Source organism: Rhopalosiphum maidis, chromosome 3 (genome assembly GCF_003676215.2).
Source record: "Rhopalosiphum maidis isolate BTI-1 chromosome 3, ASM367621v3, whole genome shotgun sequence".
Lineage (NCBI taxonomy): Eukaryota > Metazoa > Arthropoda > Insecta > Hemiptera > Aphididae > Rhopalosiphum > Rhopalosiphum maidis.
This window is the reverse complement of record NC_040879.1, coordinates 72,846,673-72,852,672: the sequence shown is the minus strand read 5'-3', so window position 1 is coordinate 72,852,672 and position 6,000 is coordinate 72,846,673.

Here is a 6,000-nt window from a genome sequence, read left to right as displayed (position 1 = left end):
AATACATTAAAAAAACCACATTATAAAGTTTATATATTGATTGGATAACTATTACACTCCAGAAACCTAATTAATTTACATAATATAAATCTTACCATAGAAAAATGTTACATATTATTTAATGTATTTGTCTGTTGTCTGTACTTATTGACTATTGTCTATACATTATAATACTATGAGTGAAATATACAATACTTGAAATTATCAAATGTATAATATCCTTCCATGATATTATTAATATTGTAAAAAGAAAAATATCTCAACGTTGACAGCAGAATCAATGTTTTAATAACATTTGCTTTATTTTGTGTACAAAAAGCGTATAGTCATATAGTAGTGGGAGAACATTTTTTTAAATATTTATTTCATTTTTAGTTTAGTACAGGTCATTCCTTTATTTAATATAAATTATATATAAAATATACTGTGTACGTTTCTCAAATGTACATTTGAATGTCGGCAATAAATATAAAATGTTATTAACCCACCAATTCACCTACAAAAAACCTATCATGTATTATTAAATATACATCCAAGTACACGAATACAGTACTTTGCGACACAAACGTCGCCGTCGTCGAGAAATACTATAATGATATACAGCACAACCCGTTAAAGTTACCGCGGAGAACAACAAAACTATATAAATACGATAAAATGCAATTTATTAAATCAAAAAAACATTATTCTAAATCGATAAATGGGCTTCGAATCAAACAACAGTGCTCTAAGTCTCTCTTATGTGAGAAAATAAAAATAACGAAGAAAAACATCCGGAGGACCCGAGGACCGTCGCCGTTGGTTGTACTCGTTACCGCGATCGCGACCAATACAAACGCAAACGGCGAAAAAACTGTACACGGACGGCATTCAAAAGACGCACATAACGCGAATATGGAAAGAACGGATTGGAAAAACTCTGTAAAAGTCCTAAAATCCTGTGAAAAGTGGAAAATATTCGAAAGATCACGAAAGTAAAAGTAATAACATTTTAATAATAATAATAATAATCAATATAATCGACCGCACATAGATCTTATGATCTATAAAAATGACCTAAAAAGGAAAAAAATTACCTAAAAAATTATAAACGTTAAAAAATGAAAAAAAAATGCTCTTTTCTACAAATTCACAGCCCTATCACAAAAAATAAATACATAATCATTAATCTATGTACAATGTACTTTTACTCTTATAATGAAATTTACATCACGTTTAATTCTAAATATTATAGACAAATTTAAAGACACGAAACAAAATTAATTTAACAATTTTTAGTTATTACTTATTTTTGACAGTATAAAAAAAGATAGCATTAAATATTTTCAAAACCATGTTAATTTATTTAACTTTAGTTCTAGTATCCATTTTGGTTTCTCTTTCGTCAAATGGATGGCCTCTTATACAATGTAAATTCATTTTACCATTGATTGTATAATATATCTTCAGTAATATGTAACTTCATACATCAATCCAGGTATTTCAAAGATTAGATTCCTGTAGAAATTTTAAGTAATATGCTTGTTAATTATTATTGAACTATTATTAATTTTGAAAATAGTTTATTAAGTACAGTAGATTAGTAAAATTGTAGTATGTAAATATGTAAGCATATTTTTAAATTCGATGAGCGATGACACAATAATATTTTACTAAGCTATTATATTTCATAAAAAATATGAAATATATTTATCTTATATGCAATATTATAATTATAAATATAAATACTGGAAATAAAACACTATATTTAAATTAAATAATTGTTTATTAATGCACGCGGGTCATTAAAAATAATCTCTGTATCTATAAATCACTGAAGCACAATATTGTTATAACTAGGCAACGTATTTAAATGCAAATTGCATTTTTTTCTGAATATCCGAAAACATTGCTTTCCAAACACACAGTACATTTCATACATCAAGAAATTAAAAATGTAAATTTTGTTTTGCATTCTTTGACATTTTTAGTGCATTTTTTTTTAAGTTTTAAGTTATTTTTATAAAGGAATTGATAAAATTCGATAAAAATTAAGCAGCACTTGATTATACAGTACTATTGTGAAACACAAGGTAAAAGTATAAGATGCTCGGAATATTGGTACGGTCCATACATTTATATCAAAAGTAATAAAAAACGCGGAAAGCTGGTACTATTCAAAATTTAATTTGCAGGGGTCTTAAAATATTTATAATGTTTATAATATAATTTCGATAAATCATCATCGTCAACAAGTTAAATTTAAATAATACTTAAAACAAAAAAAATAATGGTTAGGTTAACAAAAACACAAATAAGTACATACAAAGTGGCAGGCAAGTAAAATAAATATAAAATATAGGTACAATAAATATAATATAATATAATTTATGATTAATAATATTTATTTCGTATACTTTGCTATATTATTTAAAAATTATTCTATTTGAATTTCTTTATTTAAGAAGCTCTCACATTCGTTGTGTAGTTTGTCTTGCTAAGTATTTTTTTTTTTTTTTGAACTTTTAAGGAGTAAGGTATTGTATATATTTGATTCAAAACGGGTTCTTTCAATCCGCGTTGTCGCTTCATCTTGTTGGATACACTTTATTACTAACCAAAATGATGGATTACTTATTCCTACAAGCTTATTGAAATAACTATTCCACCCTTCACATAAATTGTTTGTTCTGTTGCCATTTTTTTTTTTTTTAGGAGCTACTCCAGATGGTTTTCTGGATAACGACGGACTGATTGAAATAAAATGTCCATACTCTGCTGCTAATATGACTCCTGATAAAGGAATAATAAATAAAAAAATTGATTTTTGGTCTATAAATAAAGATGGTAGCATCGGAAGCTTAAAAAAAAACACAAGTACTATTATCAAGTACAAGGACAAATGAGAATTGCACAAAAAATTGTTGTTTATTTGCTGTGTGGACCCAAGGTATCCAGGAAGATCGATAAGAAATCTACAATATATTATTGATGCTCAACGGCAAAAAAAAAACTAAAATCGTCGTATGTAAATCACAAAAACTATAATTAATGTATAATAATATAATTAAAATATAATGAAAATTTTATTCTTGTGTAATTTTAAAGTTGTAAGTGTTGTAGTACTTACTTATATATTTATATGTTATATTATATATATATATTATTTTATATTTTATTATTTTATTTAGCAATACAATTCACATTTTACACATTAATTAACAGATACCTATAGCCTGTATGTTAGTTAGTAATATAACAGAGACACTAACATCATAATACAGGAGACATTCCTGTATAAGGAGTGCATCTTTTTTTATGCAAAAAGGTGTGTTAATGATTGCATACTGTTATTATTATTATTTTTATTACAATCAAACGTAAACAATAAACTGGACTTATTCTAAGAAGACACCGCGCGACCGACGACCAATTACTGGTCGGTTGGGTGGGGAGTGGTGAGTGAAATATTGTACTATGCAGATTACTACTACTAATAATAATTTACGACTAATAAACGACAAGACTGATTACCGCATGGATAAGAAATTGTCTATAAAATGTTCCTTAGAATCTAGTAGTATGGAAATCCTCTAAAAGTGATTTCGTGTACATTCCATAAGGTGTGGAGAAAATATTGGGCTCCCAGACTTCCCACTAACATAATCACTCATAGCAGCGATTTCGAAATCCATAATTACATATTTTGGTTTTGGATGTCGAGAAAATTGAATGCATTTAATGATAACTTGTTTTAATATAGTTGTATACGATTTTTTTTTACTTATTTGATAAAAACGCGTACACACAAGTAGATACTTTACTTTTATAATCTCCTCGTATCACGTAAAGTTGTTGAAACATATTAGATGAACATGTATCTATCTTAATTGTATATTATTTTTTTGGAAATACATATTAAAATACAAAGAATATATGAAAACTAGAAGATGACGAAAATTATACGAATAATTAATACCTAAGAATAAAAATGTATATAATTAAACAATTTTTTCAATGTTAAAAATAATTTTAAGAGAATTTTTTTTAGTGCATTTTTTAAAAAAAATTTCTGTTATGAATGCATTAAATTGTATATTTTTAAGGAATTTTTCTTGGTTTTTTTAGAGAATTTAAATCCGTTCTCTAGTTACAACTTATAATAATTATGATTATTATATATATTATATATTGTAAAGTGTTAATAATTAAGGTTTAATCTTTCCATCTGATCAAAAAAATTTTATCCAATGACCAATTATTTTTCAGTTTTTATTGTTTAGAGAATATAAATATAATTTCAGAAACTGAAAATTATGTATAGCAATTAAATATTTAATTATTATGTACCGTTTTTTATAAACTATCAGTCGTAAAGCAATTTTTTATTAGGCAAAAAGTCCCCGAAAAAAAGTCGTCCGTTGTATATATATATAAATATATAAAATATAAAATTAAAATAATTCATTAAAAATTAAAAAAAAATATCTTTTAATAATATAATTTAAAAATATAAAAATATATTTATTTAGTTATAAAAGATCTGTTTATTATATTTTGATCTATTTGTTTTAAAAAATTAGGAATAACTACAGATTTGTCTTTATTTCGATTTATTTATACTGCAACTGGAGATTTTTTTCCGTTTACCTTAGTGACTATTCAGCTTACTATCTATGTAAACCCGAAACTATATTTTCATTTTTTTAAATAATAGCTTATAGCTTATTAGTTTACTTTCTTAGCTTGCCAATGCACTTTGTCTAATAGCCTAATATCTAAGCTTTTTTTAAAGGTTATTGATCCTCGAAATAATGTTTTTGGTTTGTTTATTAATTCTATTTGCGGTAGTTTGACTAATGAGCAAAAGCACTAAGTTTTAAAATTCTTATTAATTTGTATTTCTTTGATAATTAATTATTTACAAAGTTCTTTATTTAATGGCCACATTTTTTTATATTTATCAGTTGATTTCGAATTTAAAAAAACAATAAATCAAAGGCAGATTGTTTTGTGTAATGTGTGGATTTTATATAGTTGATGAAAATATGACGGACAATATGTAAAAGTACCATCAGCAAAAATTGACGTACTTCACACAACATAACTAAATTTGTATAACAAGTGAATATTGGTATGCTTTCATTATTTTTCATAAAACGAAATTGTTCTTTATTATTAGCAATGAAATCGTTTTGATTTGAAAACAATTGATGCTTAGCCTCGTCTATTGATCTAAGAATAGTTAATATTAGTTTTTGCCTAGCTTCATACATAGATTTCCTGAATAAACGCACATCTGAATGACTTATATTAACAGTAGTTTGATCTTTAGGTACTTTTCTGATTATTTTATTTGGTTTAGTTTTTTTGTGAAATTATTAAATCAAGATTCTCACAAATGATAGCCGTTACGTTACATTTACGATTTGTACATCTGAAGTGAAAAATTCGGTCCTTCAATTGTTTATTTTTACTTAGCTTATATCCCTGTATTAGAACACATAGTTTTCCTCGTTTTATTATAAATATTTCATCTATGGACTTCATGGTAAGAATATTTACATAAGCAACTACGGCACTTCACACTCGACAAGCGACTACGGACTGATTGTCTGATATGGACTTATGGTGAAATAAGTATGAATAGGTACCTATTGCATTTTGTTACACTATTAAAACAACTATGGAAAATAGATTTTCGATATTTTCGATAACGTCTGTGATTTTGCATTTTATCGCTTTCCACTATAATATTTATTATCGTAGGAAGTCCCGAATGCGGTTATTATTGTCGTGCTCGTGTAATGTATGTGACCGCTCTGCTTTTTTTTTACTTAGCTTCGCACCACTAACGTCGCGCTGGATTTAAGGTGTATACAGATATACAGTATATACTTACCTATATGATTTTGATACATATGTATATTTATATATATATATATATATGTATGTATATATATATTATGCATGCACAAATAAAAATTTAAAATTTGCGTACATAAAAAAGTATAAAATACG